This window comes from Thalassophryne amazonica, chromosome 11 (genome assembly GCF_902500255.1).
Source record: "Thalassophryne amazonica chromosome 11, fThaAma1.1, whole genome shotgun sequence".
Classification (NCBI taxonomy): Eukaryota; Metazoa; Chordata; class Actinopteri; order Batrachoidiformes; family Batrachoididae; genus Thalassophryne; species Thalassophryne amazonica.
In genome coordinates this window covers 42,755,891-42,777,713 of record NC_047113.1, presented here as the reverse complement: position 1 = coordinate 42,777,713, position 21,823 = coordinate 42,755,891, and the positions used below count along the sequence as shown (strand labels likewise).

Genomic DNA, 21,823 nt, shown 5'->3' with positions numbered 1-21,823 from the left:
AATCACCAGCATGTTTTGAATACATGAAGTCAAACAGTGAAGGACATTTTCATTTTGTTCTTTCTTGAACTTTCAAGCTTCCAAAATCATCATGGCTATTAACAAAGCATGGAGGATACACCAGCACATCATGGTCACATTTTTATCATATTTCCATAATGAACTCAGTGATGGAATGTTATAGAGACTTCATTCAACCACTTCATGAAACTACAACTTCTCAGCTGTAGGTTCCATCTTCCCCCTTGACAATTCATCACTCATAGACAGTCCTAGAAGCCAGATCACATGGTCAGTGCTTCTCTGCACTTTTTTTTTTTTTTTTTGGAACTAAACTATTGATTGATTGGGTTGATTTGGTCATGGTAACCACTGGATTTAATAAGTACCTGGATGCTGAGTTCCACCATCTCTGTCATCTTTGAAAATTCTTTGTTGTGCTTTATTTGAATTTTGATTATTGGTCATATGGCTAGAGCAGATTGTCACCTGTCTGAGTCAGGTCTGCTTGAGGTTTCATCCTACAAAAAATAAATAAATAAATAATGAAATGCCTGAGGAAGGCTCTTTTGCCTATGGGCTTACTAACGGAGGTTGGTAAGGATAGACCTCACCCTTGTGAAGTGCCTTGGCTAAGTTTTGCTATACTTTTGCATGCTGTAAATAAATTGAATTGAATAGTAGTAATAGCAGTATGTGGATTTAATTTTCATCTCTGAAGATATTTGTAGTTAGTTAAACTGTGGATGATTTCAAGTGATTAAATGCGTCTTCTTCTTTGTTATTTTTGTTATTATTAACACAGATCTTTCTGTTATTCTGTCCTACAGATGTTTCTCAACTATTCCTTTATGTCACAGCATCAATCGTCTGTCTTCTATGGATAGATAGATAGATAGATGAATGAACTAACACTTTCACTTCAACACTACACCCAGTTGTACATCCTTACTGTGGTTGCTGTAGTGTTTTGCACAGTTTTCATTATGGAGACTTGTTAGTTTTGACACCAACTATTCAGTATGTCTCACTGTCTCCCTCCCTCTAAATCTATTTCTTTTATCATATCCTCGGCCGTGCACTGTATTGTTGCGCTAGTGATGAATGACCGTGGCAGTAGAAGCCGCAATGAGCTCTCGCTGAGCCCACATGACTGCCAGACTTTCAATAGCTCTCCAGAAAGATTCATTACGGTAATTAAAGTTCTGTTTTCTCACATTATTTCTCAAAATTCACCTTGTGCAGTCATTCCCAAACTCTGAGTGGAAACAAAGCCCGCTGCACTTCTATCGGCAGCAGAAGTGGGCGGCTCGACTGCTTTTCTATTTTTATCGAGGTGGACATCAGCAGCTTGGATAATCAACTCAAACAGATTGTGCTCTGAGAAACAAATTGCTTCATTTAACCATGAAAATGATTGAGCAAAAGGATGACAAACACAGTGAAGTGCATTTATCAAAGCTGTTTACACAAGACTCAAATCACAGCCACTGTGTCCACTTGAAAAATTGTTTTATTAAACTTACAATTTATCATTGACATGTATTTACCAAAAAAATATGTATCTGTCAGTTTGTAATCAATATAGATCCAATCTGTCAATTATTACCAACAAATAGAATTACAGAGAGTGTGTGTCTGGGTCGTAATAATGTCCAAGCCATAACTGAGTTCAAATTTCAGACATGGCCATTTTGGAGAGAAGGTTCATTTGTACCTGTGCCCTCAGATTAGTTGGATATTATTATAAACTGATGAAGTATATGTTCTGGAAGTTATTTGATTCTGATTGTGTTTGTGAAGAGGATGACAAAATGGAAAGCTTTTTATTATTTCACCAAAGAATGTTTGCTGTGGATACACACTTTAGTTTTGAGACCGAAAATGAGTGAAATTACTGAAAAACACATCATGCTTGGATAGAAATATTAAGTCTGTACCTCTAGAAGGATTTACGTACCTCTTCACAGTATGAGTGCAGTAAATAAGGAGGTATACTGAATTCAGTATATATATATATATAGCGCCAAATCACAACAAAAGCTGTCTCAAGGTGCCTCACACAGAAAAGTTCAACATAAAAAATTAAAATAAATTAATAAAATAAAAAATCAAATACATAATTAAAAACAGAAGTAAAAGAATAAAACAGATAAAAAAATATTCATAAAAAAGAGAATAAAAATGGGTTTTAAGTCTTGACTCCGACTGCCTCACGATCGTAGGAAGACCATTCCACACAGCGGGTGCACGACAAGAAAACGCTCTTTGACCTGCTGACTTCTTCTTCACCCAGGGAACACAGAGAAGTCCCGCATCCTGCGACCACAAAGCAACCAGGCCGGGATGTAGGGTTCCACCAGATCGGCCAGATAAGACGGCGCTTTAAGGAATGAAACGCAAATTTTCCTTAGAATTTGCACTTTAATTATATTACCTTTATTTTTCAACATTGTCACCAGATAACTGAATACATTTCCACCAGTGATGAACATGTTTAGTGAAGTTGTTAAGGAAGAACTCCACCTTCTGTTTCTGCAACCAGCTCCTGACTGCCATCATCATTGGAGTTGTAGTGATTTCCACAAAGGTCTTTCTTCATTTTATGGAAAAGTGCCAAGTCTGGACTGTATGTTACCGCGGTAATGTGCAGAGTTGCAGCTTCCTCAGCTCTGATAGTAAAGCTGACACTGAATATGAGTGTCATACTGTTTGTATTTCGTCATAATTAATGTAAATAAAGTCCAAGACATGATCAGTGGCAGCTCTACCATCATAGAGTCTCATCCAAAACTACCACAAAAGACTCCAAGCTGTCAGTGATGTTAAAGGGGGCAACACACAGTATGAAGAACAGGTGAATGTAAACTTTTGATCAGGGTCATTTGGGTAGTTTCTGTTGCCATTATGATTTAAAAAGAGTTGTGACAATAAATGCTTCACACAACCACTAACCATGAGTGAAAAAAAAAAAACGTTTTTGTGTTATCATTCATATTCTCTCAAAAATGGCCAAAAAACTATACATTTCTGCCAGGGTATGTAAACGTTTGAGCACAACTGTATTATTTAGATGAATAGCTCTTTAATGTCACTGTAACACATTGCCAGGCAAAGTCATACTGTGTACAGTTTAGTAGTTCTTCGGATGATGATATACAAAAGAAAACAGTAAAATAATAATAAAAGATATATATACAAAATAGAATAAATGAGCAGCATAAAATGTACGAGTGACACTTTTAAAACATTGCATAAAAGCTAGAAAAAAAAGTCCACCCATTACAATTCAGATCAATATTCCATCACAAAGCCACAACATCCTCTGTCTCTATGAAGCATGTGTTAACTCAGAACAACACACATGATCAAATTAGGTGCCACTAATGACACAGGGTTCTGTTTTCACAGCGTGCAACAACCACAACAATGACTGTGGCCCATTTCAAAGGTGAGATCAGTTTAATCAGTTGGCCCTGATTTTCACACCACACATTCTTCGAGCACGCACACGCTACGCTTGAGCTGATTATTAAAATGTGTGCAAGGCCTCTGTTTCTTCTGCCTTTGTCCTTGAGTTCTTTCATAGGTGTTAATAGCAGACTGCACAGGCAGGCGACCTCCAGCCTGAATGTGTAAGAATTTACATGGTGGGACGGAGGCAACGCTGATGAAAAGAGACTGAAGGTTAAACAAGGACTGTGCTGAAATGAATCTGTTTAAAGGGTAGAATCCCAGGATGGATCTGATCATTTTCACCAGCCACAGCAGCAACACTCATTACTCAGTCTGCTAAACACCGTTCAGACCAAACTGAGACATTTCTGTTTGAAAATTAGTTATTTCACTGGGACTTGAGATAAAACCTGGAGGTAAAAGTATTATCTGTATCCAGCGGTGTGTGTGTGTGTGTGTGTGTGTGTGTGTGTGTGTGTGTGTGTGTGTGTGTGTGTGTGTGTGTGTGTGTGTGTGTGTGTGTGTGTGTGTGTGTGGAGAGTTGTATAGGTGGGCCCATACATATTTCAAGATCAATGCCAATTTATTTTAGCTTTCTGCAATTATTGGACAAACTGCTAGACATGGACGATGTCAGTCATTCTCTGCACACCATCATCAGCAACCAGAGGAGCCTCTTCAGCCACAGACTGCTCCTTCCCAAGTGCAGGACCAACAGACTGAAAAACTCCTTTGTCCCTCAGGACAACAGACTGTACAACTCCTCACTCAGGGAGAGGAGGAGTAACAAGAAGACAGAGGACGGGAATGAGAGGAGCAGCAGTAGCCAGTAAACAAGTGTTGATTAGTATGTCTGGTATTTATGTTGTGTATTTGTATTTATATTTATATTTGCAAACTGTTTTTCTTTTTTACTTTCACTTTTGATAGTCTGTGTGCTTCTTAGCCTGTGTGCTGCTATACAATGCTGCTGGAACCTCAATTTCCTTGAGGGAGTCTTCCCAATGGATCAATAAAGTTCTGTCTAATCTAATCTAATCTAATCTCTTCGAACACATTGTCGCATTTACTGTGATGTTACAGCTACATTGTGTATGATTTAGTGTCACCTAGTGGTCAGGTTGCAGATACTCTAGGTGATACTCTAGGAGAGTAGAATGGCAGGCGTTCATGTGACAGGGAAGAGTCTGAAATATGAGACACTGCAGCTGCATAAGCAACATGGAAACCAGAACAGACTTGATAAGATTACGTGGCAATGAGGTAGGGCTATTTTGTTTTGACTCTGTTCTCTGTGCTCTCAGGAATTTGCAGTTTCACTGCATGCAATGTGTTGAAAAAAATCAGGGGTGGTGTTTAATATGGTGGGGGCATTTAATTGAGTAAACACAGTATACTATGAACAGGTATAATTGAACAGCTTTGCAGTGGACAAAGGAAAAAAGCACTCAGATTAATATTGATTAAATGGCGCTGATAAAAAAAAAACAAAAAAAAACTTGTGGTTGTATTTCAGTTATTTAAAAAAAAAATTCATTATTATTGTGGGACAGCTAAAACAACAACAACAAAAAAAACCTTTGTCAGTGTCCAAATATATCTGGATCTAACTGTATGTAGAACACTAATGTATGTGCAATGAACACATCACACTCAGTTCTGTTTATTTATATCTTGGAAACAAATCTATGTGACTTTTAACGTACACAGTTTTATTTATTTGACGTCCCTCTCATTTCAAAGACTATGCCTGGTTATGTGCAGCGAAACCTGTTTACTGCAGTTTTCTGGAGAGTTTACTATGGTCTTCTGCTCGAGTGAGATCTCATACAACGTGCGTTTTCACAACAAAACCTTAGGAAATTGGCACAAAGATCAAAAAAAAAAAATCAAGCCTGTGATACGGAGAGCATGCTTGAGAGGTTTGTGCACGAGTGTGTTCATTTCCCTGGAAGCAACATTACATCCTCTACAGATCGGCCAGCCATATTTGTTGGATTTTCAGCCAAACAACAATTTGGAATGAGACCAGTGGTAACCCTCATCAGGATTTACTGGCAAACTGCCACACAGTCTTAAGGTGCACGACGATAATCTTTGCATTAAAACTAGATTAATCACTTCAGCCACCACAGATGGTACTAAATGCATATGCTGCTAGTTCATTACAAATGCATCTTATTTTTCCAGCAGTCTGTTTGTGCCTTATGGGCTCGAATGCTTTTGAGGTTGATTTAAAGGATTAATTCATGAGATATTCACTGCTGACTCAATTAACTTTTTTAATGTGAAGTTTACTGCAACCTTACAACAAATCTGCAATATCATACCAACTACTGCACCTGTAATTAATGACCTCAGTGGGAAGAGTAATTAATAAAGCATGTGGGTCTTACATGGTTCCTGTCTGCTCCTGTGGGGGACCAGCTCCAGCAGGGGACCCAAGACTTCCCTTTCCACATTGACCACCTCTGACTGGGGGGATCCCGAGGCGTTCCCAGACCAGTGTGGAGATATAATCTCTCCAGCTAGTCCTGGGTCTTCCCCGGGGTCTCCTCCCAGATGGACGTGCCTGGAACACCTCCATAGGAAGGCACCCAGGGGTCATCCTTACCAGATGCCCGAACCATCTCAGATGGCTCCTTTCAATGCGAAGGAGCAGCGACTCTACTCCGAGCTTCCCACGGATGACCGAATTTCTCACCCTGTCTCTAAGGGAAACATCAGCCACCCTCCTGAGGAAGCCCATTTCAGCTGCTTGTACCCGTGATCTAGTTCTTTCGGTCATGACCCAACCTTCATGACCATAGGTGAGAGTAGGAAAAAAGACTGACCAGTAGATCAAGAGCTTCACCTTTTGGCTCAGCTCCCTTATCGTCACAATAGCAAATGTCTCCTCAGGTAAAACTTAGGGGTTTAGGGCTAGTGGCCAGCAATCACCTTAGTATTTCTTCTGCTTTTCTTTTTGGTAAAGGCTGACAAATTATATTGTACTAGCTGGGGTACCTGTCGCTGCCCGGGTTAACCTGTTTTAGACATAAGCCAAATGCCAATCATTTTAATCAAAACAATTGCCCAACATTTGTTTTTGTAATGCTGATGTCTTATAATAGTTAATGGGCTAAAGTTTGTCCAACAGAACTACGAAGTCTATTAGAAAAGAAACCGACCTTTTTATTTTTCAAAAACTATATGGATTTGAATCACGTGTGATTACATCAGACAAGCTTGAACCCTCGTGCGCATGCGTGAGTTTTTTCACGCCTGTCGGTTAGCACTGGTCCACCCCCCTCGTCGGAATTCCTTTGTCTGACTTCTTCCTGAGAGACTGGCGCTTTGCTTGATCAAAATTTTTTCTGAAACTGTAAGGCACATCCAAGTGGACACCATTCGAGAAATTCAGACGGTTTTCGGTGAAAATTTTAATGGCTGATGAGAGATTAAGGAGTGTTACTGTTGCTTTAAGGACTGCCCACGGAGCCGGACGGCGCGCCGCGCCCCGAGCCGCCGTTGTCAGCCTGTTTCGAGCTGAAAACTTCCAAATTTAAGCCTCTGTTGACCCAGGACGTCATGAGAGAACAGAGAAGTTTCAGAAGAGCTCGGGATCAGCAGTTTATCCGGACATTCCACTGTTAAAGGAGATTTTGTAATGAAAGACGTGCGGACGGATTCGCGCGTCGCCACCCAGCCGCTCATCGTGCGGCGCCACAGCAAAACACCTCCGTTGGAAGCATTACAGGACAAGTTTGAACATTTTGCAATCAAAATTACACACAAAAGGTAGGTAACAGTAAATGTAAATATCAATGAATCAAAATTAAGGTAGTGGTGTATTTCACTGTTTTTACATTGCAATTTTACAAACATAAAATGAATGTATTCAGACAAGAAGGCAAACTGGGTTGTATAGGACAGTCAGGTGCTTAACAATTGAGAACATATAGTAGCTGAAGAAAGGGATTAAATAAACAGAGATGGCCAACACATATACAGGGCTGGAAATTTGAATCTGCCTGGTCATACCCACAGCCTCAGCCTAAGTATGTTGTTGTTTTGCTGAGTGTGCTGTGGCTGTGCTGTGCTGAGTGTGCTGTAGAAAGGGATTAAATAAACAGAGATGGCCAACATATATACTGGAAATTTGAATCTGCCTGGTCATACCCACAGCCGGCTACTTTGGGGGTAATTTTCAGTTCAGCTTTTTAAAAAATGGTACCAGTTTGTTCCCCATGTCATGAGGATTCAGAATATATATATATAGGTTTTAGGGCTACATATTATTGTTTGGGAGTTGTCAGATCCCGCTTTTTAGATACACTGCACACGCTCACCCTCCAATGAGTGTGTTTGTGTACAAAACCAGCTCTCCGTCTCTGGGGTCCGACCTTCGTGTCTCCACGGGTATTACCCCGCAGGGCTGAACAAAGGCTGTTCAAGCTGGTGGCGAGGAGATTCGTCTAGCCGCTCACTGCCTCCATCCGGACGTGCACCCCGCTGACGCTGATCTCGCACCCTGGTCGAATAACCTTCTCAGGAACCAGGATACAAACCGGCCACGCCCATTAACGGCAGCTCTCCTCTTATGGATCAGGGCTCTTGGAATGTTGCTAGATTTGAATTTAGTGACTCGTACAGCGAGTCCCCAGGATGTGTTATTTCATTAAAAAATCAGACTAACCTTTTAGAGCCTTCTTGATGTTGTACACCCAATAAACTTTAACTTTTACACCTTAAGAAGCATCAATAATCCAATGTCCAAGCCGTAACACTTTAACTGCATGCTTGGAAATTTATTGCAGGTTTTGCAAGTGCCAATAACATAATCCACATAGATTATATGGTGATAATCTCACAACAGTAATTCAAGTATAATTAGAATAATGATTGGCAGAGATTTTTGTTTTTAATTCAATAATTCTAACTGATCTTACTTTGACTGGGACTGGATTGACTTCTTAACATTTTTTTCTAGGAGTGAGGGAAGGAGGTTTTTGAGGTTAGGGTCCCCAGCTCGATGAACTTGATTTCCTCTTCATCAGCTGTTAATTGTTAGCTGACCACAATCCTTGTGTGATGTTATAATCCTTCAGGAAGTTAATCCACATAAGAATTTATTCCGTCTTCAATCAACCAAAAGTTGATCTAATCCATTCTGGTATGCGATGATGTTCTTTGAGAGAGAAATCGTTGAACATTCCCCACTCAGACTTAAGGCCAGTGGTTACTCTCCGTTGTTCTGCTACTCCGTGACTGGACGGCCTGAGTGGGAGTTGAAAACTCTCTCAAATGATCTTTTATGGCTCCAATCCTCTCACTCCACGATTCCAATTGATGCTCACAAGATGGTCAAGTCTTGTGATTTCCTCGTAGCAGGGGAGTAGTGGCAACAGCACCTCTCCCTGGAAGAATAACCCCGTTTTCTGGTGTTTCACAGTTTATATATGTGCTTGACTCTTGTTGTCCTCAGATGATCTTGGTTACCATGGGGACGCTGTTGACTCAAAACCTCCTCCCTTCTCCTTCCACTTTACTGGAAATCCCCGCAGCCCTTACCAGTAACTTATTTCTCAAGTTCCTCTTTTCTGTTAACACTTCAGCTTTTCTGAGAATTCATTCTTTTAAATCATTTCTTTAGAATCACATCAATCATATTCAATTGTTTCATTACAACTTTCTTTCACATAAAAACAATTCATATGATCATATACAAACATTTTCATTCCTTATCATTCATTTCATATTTTACCAACATCTTAATCATTTGATCAGTTGTTTAACATCAGCTCTTCTTGCCCTGCTTGCAACATCTTCTTCACTTCCTCTTTTTCTCTGACTCTGCACTCTTTATCAAAAAACAACTCATATAATCATTCATTTCACTTATTTGTAACATACTTTTCTAATCAACTCTTAATGTTAACACATTAATACTCCATTTGATCATACTTGTCATGTTAGAATCATTCTTAGACATATTCCCTCGTCTTCACCACCGAGTTCATTCAGTGGGCCTCCCCATTTACAATGGAAAAGTCCGGTATGACCTCACTTACTTCTGTAAGGTACCAAACACTGTGCAGTTTAATCCACCAGCATGTATATTAATCCCATGGCACGTATTATATTCCAAGATGAAAACAAGCTGAAAGCAAGCTTAAAGTCATCTTTCCTGACAGAGTTTATCCCGGACAAACAGACAGACAGACAGAAGTGGCAGCATGAAAAACACATGGTACAACACTGTATGGTCTTACATAAATGGCTATTTTGGGGGTAATTTTCAGTTAAACCTTTAAAAAATGGTACCAGTTTGTTCCCCATGTCATGGGGATTCAGAATATATATAGTTTTTAGAGCTACATATTATAGTTTGGGAGTTTATCCCGGACAAACAGACAGACAGACATAGCCCTTTATGTATACAGATTTGTTGTCTTTCTGATGCCTGTTTGTTTTTTTCTCTCTGTTTGAGGTGCAGCTCCATCCAGAGATGGGCGTGGTGTCTATGTCTGTAACCCTCCTGTCCTGTGCACCTGTATATTCGCTTTGTAAATTGTTTTGTAAAATTGTGTTGGTAGCATGGCCCAAGCAGTGGTCACCCCTCTGAGTCTGGTCTGCTTGAGGTTTCTTCCTCAAATCATCAGAGGGAGTTTTTCCTTACCACTGTCGCCTGCGTGCTTGCTCTGGGGGTTGGTATGGTTAGACCTTACTTGTGTGAAGCGCCTTGAGGCAACATTGTTGTGATTTGGTGCTATATAAATGAAAAAAAAAACTACAGACACTGATGTGGGTTAAAGTAGCCTTTGGACAACATTCCTAGTCTAATCATAACACCATAGGGACTGGATTGCAAAAATATTTGATTGAGTGGGTGAATAAATTCGTCCACCCCTGCCAAATTCTGCTGACAATAACTCCAAAACAACAAATGCTACCATCTTATAACTCACCACTTTAAAATAATATATAATGAAGAAAACCCCTGTTTCATCTGCTGAATTTTGGTGCACCACATTAATAAAAAGAGCAGTTCTGTTTTTTGCAGTGCAGCATCACTGATTCCTCGTTCTTGCTGAAAATCATCACTGTACTTTTTGCAATGAAATATATGTGGATCTGTATGACTTTGAGGCTCCTGCACTTCTACCCAGTCCAGCCTGTGCATTCATCCACCAATGTTCAGGCCTGATGCCGCACAATCTGATAAAAAAAAAAACAAAAAAAACAAACAAAAACAATGTTTCTGGCTTTGTGTCTTTCAGGCTTCTGCAGACTTGCTCATGAATTGCTTTTTGTGAGACAAGGCCCAATCTCCATTACATTCAGTGGAAAACCATCTCGTTGAAGTTGCTGTCACCTCCAGGCTGATGCTCTCTTACGTCTGACAAACAGCGTCCCTCCTTCTGTTTCCCTGTATCTCTCTGTTTGTCCCGGCACATCTATCTCTCTTTCGATCGCTTCAACCCCCTTTGCACTGCAGTCTGGTTAGATCAAACTGCCTCCTTCCTGCAAGCATCTCTGATTTTCAGTCAATTTCTGAATCGCCACCTCCTCGCTGTTGTCTGCCTGTCTGCCAGCCATCAGAACACCCGTTGCTCCAGGGAGTGGACGCCGAATCCATCAGCGACACAGCCTGATAACATGCACTCTTTACACGCTAGTTTGAGCTCCATTTATGCAACACTGAGTGCTTCATTCGTATGCCGCAAGGAGCCTGGGCCATAAATATTTGGAAAATTGTAAATTCTCGGTTGTTTTAGCTGCTGGAGCATAAGTAATGAATGTTTAATCTTGAAATGTATATTTAATAAACAATGTGGGAATTACAGCACTTTAATTCTGGTCCCAGATTTTTTTTACATACCCAAAAATTATGACAATTATTGATTGGTTGGCCAGGAACAAAACTTTCCCTAATTATTTTCTGTATTTAATTACAAATACGACTTAAGTTGATTTAATGTGTTTTTGTATTTGCATTTGGAGCTGGGTGATATCTGGGTGCAATTATAAAAACATGGTGTGACAAAATCATCTATTTGTTCTAATTTTTTGAAGAAAGGGTAAGTGATGGTTTAGTGGTTCAAGTGTTGGGCTTGAGACCAGAGGATCCTCGGTTCAATTCCCAGCCTGATCGAAAATCAGTAAGGGCCCTTGGGCAAGGTCCTTAATCCTCTAGTTGCTCCCGTTGTGTAGTGGGCGCCTTGCATGGCAGCAGCCTCACATCGGGGTGAATGCAAGACATTGATGTGTAACGCGCTTTTTTTATAAGAGCTTTCAAGATCAAAAACACTCTCCAAGAAATAAGAATACTGAATACTAAACATTAATATTCATCTATTTTCTGAAAATATTGATTCCAGTTCAGGATTATCGGGGTGCTGGAGCCTATCACAGCAGTCATTGGGCGAGAGGCAGGATACGACCTGGATAGACCACTACTCTTTTGCAGGGCTGATGCACATGGACAGACACATTCACATTCACACTTTCATTCAGTTCACATAAGCCGCATGTCTATGGAAGTGGGAGGAAGCTGGAGCACCCGGAGTGAAACCACCCAAATACAGAGAGAGCATGCAAACTCCCCAGGTGGGAAGTAATCCTGAGACTGTCTCACTCTGAGGCAACAGCACTAACCACACAGCCACCATGCTTCCCAGTTTAATGTCAAAGTACTCCAAATAATAACTCACTTTCTAATTTAGTAAGATTGTCAAATTATTTGTAATAGGGTAATACTATCGGTGGCCATGAAGACAGCAAGGGCATTTGTTCGCAATGACCGTGACCATCAGCCAAATGTTTTACCTATGGCTCACCTTGCCAGGCCAGTTCTGGAATCCACCTAACTGTGTGCCACCTTTGGTCCAAATTGGGTTGAGAATATACTTTGATTAACTTTGACAATATGAATTATTTTAGGAGAGTTTTGGAGTCAATCAATCAATCAATCAATCAATCAATCAATTTTATTTATATAGCGCCAAATCACAACAAACAGTTGCCCCAAGGGGCTTTATATTGTAAGGCAAGGCCATACAATAATTACGTAAAACCCCAACGGTCAAAACGACCCCCTGTGAGCAAGCACTTGGCGACAGTGGGAAGGAAAAACTCCCTTTTAAGAGGAAGAAACCTCCACTAGAACCAGGCTCAGGGAGGGGCAGTCTTCTGCTGGGACTGGTTGGGGCTGAGGGAGGGAACCAGGAAAAAGACATGCTGTGGAGGGGAGCAGAGATCAATCACTAATGATTAAATGCAGAGTGGTGCATACAGAGCAAAAAGAGAAAGAAACACTCAGTGCATCGTGGGAACCCCCCAGCAGTCTAAGTCTATAGCAGCATAACTAAGGGATGGTTCAGGGTCACCTGATCCAGCCCTAACTATAAGCTTTAGCAAAAAGGAAAGTTTTAAAGCCTAATCTTAAAAGTAGAGAGGGTGTCTGTCTGCCTGATCTGAATTGGGAGCTGGTTCCACAGGAGAGGAGCCTGAAAGCTGAAGGCTCTGTCTCCCATTCTACTCTTACAAACCCTAGGAACTACAAGTAAGCCTGCAGTCTGAGAGCGAAGCGCTCTATTGGGGTGATATGGTACTATGAGGTCCCTAAGATAGATGGGACCTGATTATTCAAAACCTTATAAGTAAGAAGAAGAATTTTAAATTCTATTCTAGAATTAACAGGAAGCCAATGAAGAGAGGCCAATATGGGTGAGATATGCTCTCTCCTTCTAGTCCCCGTTAGTACTCTAGCTGCAGCATTTTGAATTAACTGAAGGCTTTTCCGGGACCTTTTAGGACAACCTGATAATAATGAATTACAATAGTCCAGCCTAGAGGAAATAAATGCATGAATTAGTTTTTCAGCATTACTCTGAGACAAGACCTTTCTAATTTTAGAGATATTGCATAAATGCAAAAAAGCAGTCCTACATATTTGTTTAATATGCGCATTGAAGGACATATCCTGATCAAAAATGACTCCAAGATTTCTCACAGTATTACTACAGGTCAAGGTAATGCCATCCAGAGTAAGGATCTGGTTAGACACCATGTTTCTAAGATTTGTGGGGCCAAGTACAATAACTTCAGTTTTATCTGAGTTTAAAAGCAGGAAATTAGAGGTCATCCATGTCTTTATGTCTGTAAGACAATCCTGCAGTTTAGCTAATTGGTGTGTGTCCTCTGGCTTCATGGATAGATAAAGCTGGGTATCATCTGCGTAACAATGAAAATTTAAGCAATGCCGTCTAATAATACTGCCTAAGGGAAGCATGTATAAAGTGAATAAAATTGGTCCTAGCATAGAACCTTGTGGAACTCCATAATTAACCTTAGTCTGTGAAGAAGATTCCCCATTTACATGAACAAATTGTAATCTATTAGATAAATATGATTCAAACCACCGCAGCGCAGTGCCTTTAATACCTATGGCATGCTCTAATCTCTGTAATAAAATTTTATGGTCAACAGTATCAAAAGCAGCACTGAGGTGTAACAGAACAAGCACAGAGATGAGTCCACTGTCTGAGGCCATAAGAAGATCATTTGTAACCTTCACTAATGCTGTTTCTGTACTATGATGAATTCTAAAACCTGACTGAAACTCTTCAAATAGACCATTCCTCTGCAGATGATCAGTTAGCTGTTTTACAACTACCCTTTCAAGAATTTTTGAGAGAAAAGGAAGGTTGGAGATTGGCCTATAATTAGCTAAGATAGCTGGGTCAAGTGATGGCTTTTTAAGTAATGGTTTAATTACTGCCACCTTAAAAGCCTGTGGTACATAGCCAACTAATAAAGATAGATTGATCATATTTAAGATCGAAGCATTAATAATGGTAGGGCTTCCTTGAGCAGCCTGGTAGGAATGGGGTCTAATAGACATGTTGATGGTTTGGATGAAGTAACTAATGAAAATAACTCAGACAGAACAATCGGAGAGAAAGTGTCTAACCAATACCGGCATCACTGAAAGCAGCCAAAGATAACGATACGTCTTTGGGATGGTTATGAGTAATTTTTTCTCTAATAGTTAAAATTTTATTAGCAAAGAAAGTCATGAAGTCATTACTAGTTAAAGTTAAAGGAATACTTGGCTCAGTAGAGCTCTGACTCTTTGTCAGCCTGGCTACAGTGCTGAAAAGAAACCTGGGGTTGTTCTTATTTTCTTCAATTAGTGATGAGTAGTAAGATGTCCTAGCTTTATGGAGGGCTTTTTTATAGAGCAACAGACTCTTTTTCTAGGCTAAGTGAAGATCTTCTAAATTAGTGAGACGCCATTTCCTCTCCAACTTACGGGTTATCTGCTTTAAGCTGCGAGTTTGTGAGTTATACCACGGAGTCAGGCACTTCTGATTTAAAGCTCTCTTTTTCAGAGGAGCTACAGCATCCAAAGTTGTTTTCAATGAGGATGTAAAACTATTGACGAGATACTCTATCTCACTTACAGAGTTTAGGTAGCTACTCTGCACTGTGTTGGTATATGGCATTAGAGAACATAAAGAAGGAATCATATCCTTAAACCTAGTTACAGTGCTTTCTGAAAGACTTCTAGTGTAATGAAACTTATTCCCCACTGCTGGGTAGTCCATCAGAGTAAATGTAAATGTTATTAAGAAATGATCAGACAGAAGGGAGTTTTCAGGGAATACTGTTAAGTCTTCAATTTCCATACCATAAGTCAGAACAAGATCTAAGATATGATTAAAGTGGTGGGTGGACTCATTTACATTTTGAGCAAAGCCAATTGAGTCTAATAATAGATTAAATGCAGTGTTGAGGCTGTCATTCTCAGCATCTGTGTGGATGATAAAATCGCCCACTATAATTATCTTATCTGAGCTAAGCACTAAGTCAGACAAAAGGTCTGAAAATTCACAGAGAAACTCACAGTAACGACCAGGTGGACGATAGATAATAACAAATAAAACTGTTTTTTGGGACTTCCAATTTGGATGGACAAGACTAAGAGTCAAGCTTTCAAATGAATTAAAGCTCTGTCTGGGTTTTTGATTAATTAATAAGCTGGAATGGAAGATTGCTGCTAATCCTCCGCCTCGGCCCATGCTACAAGCATTCCGGCAGTTAGTGTGACTCGGGGGTGTTGACTCATTTAAACTAACATATTCATCCTGCTGTAACCAGGTTTCTGTAAGGCAGAATAAATCAATATGTTGATCAATTATTACATCATTTACTAACAGGGACTTAGAAGAGAGAGACCTAATGTTTAATAGACCACATTTAACTGTTTTAGTCTGTGGTGCAGTTGAAGGTGCTATATTATTTTTTCTTTTTGAATTTTTATGCTTAAATAGATTTTTGCTGGTTATTGGTGGTCTGGGAGCAGGCACCGTCTCTACGGGGATGGGGTAATGAGGGGATGGCAGGGGGAGAGAAGCTGCAGAGAGGTGTGTAAGACTACAACTCTGCTTCCTGGTCCCAACCCTGGATAGTCATGGTTTGGAGGATTCAAGAAAATTGGCCAGATTTCTAGAAATGAGAGCTGCTCCATCCAAAGTGGGATGGATGCCGTCTCTCCTAACAAGACCAGGTTTTCCCCAGAAGCTTTGCCAATTATCTATGAAGCCCACCTCATTTTTTGGACACCACTCAGACAGCCAGCAATTCAAGAAGAACATGCGGCTAAACATGTCACTCCCGGTCCGATTGGGGAGGGGCCCAGAGAAAACTACAGAGTCCGACACTGTTTTTGCAAAGTTACACACCGATTCAATGTTAATTTTAGTGACCTCCGATTGGCGTAACCGGGTGTCATTACTGCCGACGTGAATTACAATCTTACCAAATTTACGCTTAGCCTTAGCCAGCAGTTTCAAATTTCCTTCAATGTCGCCTGCTCTGCCCCCCTGAAGACAATTGACTATGGTTGCTGGTGTCGCTAACTTCACATTTCTCAAAACAGAGTCGCCAATAACCAGAGTTTGATCCTTGGCGGGTGTGTCATCGAGTTGGGAAAAACGGTTAGAAATGTGAACGGGTTGGCGGTGTACACGGGGCTTCTGTTTAGGACTAAGCTTCCTCCTCACAGTCACCCAGTCGGCCTGCTTTCCCGGCTGCTCGGGATCTGCCAGAGGGAAACTAACGGCGGCTAAGCTACCTTGGTCCGCACCGACTACAGGGGCCTGGCTAGCTGTAGAATTTTCCACGGTGCGGAGCCGAGTCTCCAATTCGCCCAGCCTGGCCTCCAAAGCTACGAATAAGCTACACTTATTAAAAGTACCATTACTGCTAAAGGAGGCCGAGGAATAACTAAACATTTCACACCCAGAGCAGAAAAGTGCAGGAGAGACAGGAGAAGCCACCATGCTAAATCGGCTAAGAGCTAGTAGCTGCGCTAAGCTAGCGGATTCCTAAAAACACACAAAGTGAATAATGTGTAAAAAATTTAGAGGTGATTCAGCAGAGGGAGTGCTTTAGTTAAGGCACGTGAATATTACACTGTGAAACAAATCGTTATCTAGTTAACTAGATCAATCTAACTGCGCAGATTAAACAGCTAACAGATACAGCAAAACACCGCTGTGCTCCGGAACAGGAAGTGATACAATACCGCAGTGAGAGCCAACCACCAAATGACGTGTTCAGTTCAAATCTGAAGCAAACTCTCACAAGTTTCACGAGTCAATTGACATATCCAGGTTGGTAGAAATTAGCAGAAGGACCTGAGAGGAGACAGTCAACAAACAGGACAGGCAGACAGGACCTTGGCCACAATGATGACCTTTGGCCAGTTTGACCTTGCCAATAAACTCCTGAACCCACTTTCACATGTATGCCGTGTTTGATACAAATCTGAATGAAAAACTTAAAATCATTAACCTCGGGTAAAATTGGCCTCATCATTGGTGTTAAATACCAGTCATAGTTTTTAATACCCCCACCCAAGCTAGCTGTTATTAGAATCACTGTTGACTCAATTATGTGTCATGTGTTAATCACCCAAACCTAGGCTACAGAGCTTGTTAACCTTAGCTAGCTTGGCAATATTGTGATAGATAAATGTGTTCAGGCTTCATTTGTCCCTCCATGGTCATGCCTGTCTTACCTATGCCCTACGTCGTTACTCACTTATGGCTTGGCTAGGTGTTAGGCAGAGCCAATCATGGCCAAGATGGTGACAACCACACTTTAGCTTCAAACCAGCTCTTCAGAAAGCCTGCGTGTGGACATCATGGAGAGTCCGTCCATTTTATATATTCAGCAGTGTTCAGAATAATAGTAGTGCTATGTGACTAAAAAGATTAATCCAGGTTTTGAGTATATTTCTTATTGTTACATGGGAAACAAGGTACCAGTAGATTCAGTAGATTCTCACAAATCCAACAAGACCAAGCATTCATGATATGGACACGCTTAAGGCTATGAAATTGGGCTATTAGTAGAAAAAAGCACCTGTTGAACATGCTTTTCTCTTTGAAAACCTGAGGAAAATTAGACGTTCAAGACAGTGTTCAGAAGAACAGCGTAGTTTAATTAAAAAGTTGATTGGAGAGGGGGAAACTAATACGCAGGTGCAAAAAATTATAGGCTGTTCATCTACAATGATCTCCAATGCTTTAAACTGGACAAAAAAAAACAGAGACGCATGGAAGAAAACGGAAAACAACCATCAAAATGGATAGAAGAATAACCAGAAATGGCAAAGGCTCACCCATTGATCAGCTCCAGGATGATCAAAGACAGTCTGGAGTTACCTGTAAGTGCTGTGACAGTTAGAAGACGCCTGTGTGAAGCTAATTTATTTGCAAGAATCCCCCGCAAAGTCCCTCTGTCAAATAAAAGACGTGGAGAAGAGGTTACAATTTGCCAAAGAACAACATCAACTGGCCTAAAGAGAAAATGGAGGAATATTATTGTGGACTGATGAGAGTAAAATTGTTCTTTTTGGGTCCAAGGGCCACAGACAGTTTGTGAGACGGACCCCCAAACTCTGAATTTAAGCCACAGTTCACAGTGAAGACAGTGAAGCATGGTGGTGCAAGCATCATGATATGGGCATGTTTCTCCTACTATGGTGTTGGGCCTATATATCGCATACAGGTATCATGGATCAGTTTGGATATGTCAAAATACTTGAAGAGGTCATGTTGTCTTATGCTGAAGAGGACATGCCCTTGAAATGGGTGTTTCAACAAGACAATGACCCCAAGCAAACATTAAAACAAGCAAAATCTTGGGTTCCAAAACCAACAAAATTAATGCCTTGCAGATGTGAAGAAATCATGAAAAACTATGGTTATACAACTGAATACTAGTTTAGTGATTCCACAGGATTGCTAAAAAAGCAGTTTGAACATAATAGTTTTGAGTTTTGTAGCGTCAACAGCAGATGCTACTATATTGTGAACACCCCCTTTTCTACTTTTTTTTTTACTAGCCCCATTTCATAGCATTAAGAGTGTGCATATCATGAATGCTTGGTCTTGTTGGATTTGTGAGAATCTACTGAATTGTACTGGTACCTGTTTCCCATGTAACAATAAGAAATATACTCAAAACCTGGATTAATCTTTTTAGTCACATAGCACTACTATTATTCTGAACACTACTGTACAGTCTATTGCTTGTAACCAAGGAGTGGGAAAGGTACATGTGAGATGTAGGCGGCCACGCCCCACATGAAATATCTCATCTTACCATCAGTAATGTTGTAATAGTCCAACCTTCATTCAAAACTTTGTTTGTGGGAGCAAAGATATTACATAGGCTGACTTTACTATGGCCAATAATATTTTTATTCCAAACCATCTCAAATGACATAGACTGTGTTTATTTTCCAAGATCAGGGTTATTTCTCCTTGTTCAATTTCAGTACATTCTTTTCTGCATGGACATGAATTTGTGGAAGGGCCCTTCTCTGTCTGCTTAGTGAGCACGCCTCACCTGCCGCCTGATTAGATGTCATGTGAACAGCGCAGTGGCCCTTCATCCATTAGACAGTTCTGTCATGCTGACCAGTTACCACATCGCCTGCTGATATATCACAAGCTGCCAATGTCAAATAATTCAAGAGATAGAAAACAGTGCCTGAGACTTTCTAATGAGGGATGTTGAGTTGAAAATAGAAGCATTTCTTTTAAATGTTTTAAATTAATTGCACATTAATAAACTAAATTTTTTTTTAACATCCTACAAGCCTAGTCAGATTATGGGATCCCAATATTCTATTGAGCACAGTTTTACCAAATGGAACAATTATTTCATTTCATTCACTTTCTATACCCCACTTCCTACCATCAAGGGTCATGGGAGGCTGAAGCCTATCCCAGCAGTCATAGGGCATGAGGCAGGGTACACCATGGACAGGATGACAGTCTGTCAGAGGGCCACACATTGATGACAAACACATGCACACATGGACACCTGCATTCAATTTAAAGTCACCAATTGGACTCCAACACTGCATGTCTTTGGAAGTGCAACTGCATGACGCTGTAGTGCCCTGAGGGAACCCACATAAACATGAGAGAAGATGATGAAAGAAGAAGACTGGAGAAGATGCAAACTCCACACAGAAAGGCCCAGGTGGAAAACGATCCCTGGACCTTCAGTCTCTAAGGTAACAATACCAAACACTAAGCCCACCGTTCCAAATGGAAACCATGCTATTTCTTAATGACTAATCGAAATGTGCTGTGTGCAGTCACCCTCTGCACACCATCATCAGCAACCAGCGGAGCCACAGACGCTCATTCCCAAGTGCAGGACCATCAGACTGTACAACCTCAGGGGGAGGAGGAGTAACAGGAAGACAGAGGACGGGAATGAGAGGAACACTAGTAGCCGTAAACCAGTAGCAAGCAGTATTTCTGGCATTGATTACATTTGTGTATTCATATTTATATTTGCATTTTGTTTTTTTTTGTTTTTTTTTTTACTTTCACATTTGATACTCTGTGTACTTCTTACCCTGTGTGCTGCTATACAATGCTGCTGGAACCTCAAAGGATTAATAAAGTTCTTCCCAAAGGATTAATAAGTTCTATCTAATCTAATCTAATGTAATCTAATCTGTCACGCATACATTTTACGAGGTCTGTTAGAAAAGTATCTGACCTTTTATTTTTTGCAAAAACCTGATGGATTTGAATCACGTGTGCTTGCATGAGCAAACCTTCATGCACATGCGTGAACTTTTTCACGCCTGTCGATTGCATCATTTGCTGGTAAGCAGCCTTTGTGTGGGACGTGGTGTTGTGCGCTCGGCGGATTTTCATTTCAAGGAAAAGACGGAACGACTGGAGCAGCGCCGCAATCAAATTTTGCCAGAAACTGGGCGACAGCCAGGTGGAAACTATTCAGAAGATTCAGACGGCTTTCAGTGGACGATCCTATGGGGCATCACACAGATTAAGGAGCGGTAGACCGGTTTAAAGACGTCTGCACAATGTGGAGAGCAAGCCACACTCCAGTCGGCCATCAACATGCTGAAATGACCAGATCATTTCCAAAGGTGAACGCTGTGGTGATGTGGACCGTCGTGTGACTATCCCAGAAGAGGTGAACATCAGCACTTTTCTGTAATTCCACTGTGACAGAAGATTGGCCATGAAAGAGTGGCTGTGAAATTCATTGCTGCTGCTAACGGCGGAGCAAAAGCACCTCCGTGTTGAAGTCTCACAGGACATGCTGTGACATGCCACCTCTTCCACAATTTCTCAGATAGTCACACGACTGAAAAGTCACCGAAAGTCATCTGAATCATCTGAATGGGTTTCCACCCTGGCTGTCACCCAGTTTCTGGCAAAATTTGATGCGGCGCTGCTCCAGTCGTTCCGTCATTTCCTTGAAATGAAAATCCGCCGAGCGCACTACACATGTCCTCACACAAAGACTGCTTACCAGAAAATGATGCAATCCACAGGCGTGAAAAAGTTCACGCATGCGCACAAAGGTTCAAGGTTTGCTCATGCAAGCACACGTGATTCAAATCCATCAGGTTTTTCAGCTCGAAACAGGCTGACGACGGCGCTTCAGAGCACAGGGGCGACGTCCCGCTCCGTGGGTTTTCTTTAAGGAAGTCCTTAAAGAAAACCAGCTGAATTTCTCGAATGGGGTCCACTTCGATCTGCCTCACAGGTTCTGAAAAAAAGTTTGATAAAGCAAAGCGCCAGTCTCTCAGGAAGAAGTCAGACAAAGGAATTCTGATGACAGGGGTGGACCACTCCTCACTCAAAGCCTGCCACAGGCGAATGACGTAACCGACAAGCGTGAAAAAACTCTCGCATGCCCACGAGGGTTCAAGCTTGTCTGATGTTATCGCACGAGACCTCGTAATGCTGAATTAATCAAGAATCTCATTTATCTCTGCACACTAGTGTAACCAAGATGGAAACAGTTT

General features: G+C 41.0%; 1 long non-coding RNA gene across 1 annotated transcript; it reads left to right on the top strand.

Moving 5' to 3' along the window:
- Window positions 1–4,085: 4,085 nt before the first annotated feature.
- LOC117519805 lies at window positions 4,086–20,294 on the top strand. Its single transcript, XR_004563432.1, has 3 exons — window positions 4,086–4,293; window positions 8,436–8,443; window positions 20,284–20,294. It is a non-coding gene; the product is annotated as an uncharacterized LOC117519805 (long non-coding RNA).
- The last annotated feature ends 1,529 nt before the right edge of the window (window positions 20,295–21,823 follow it).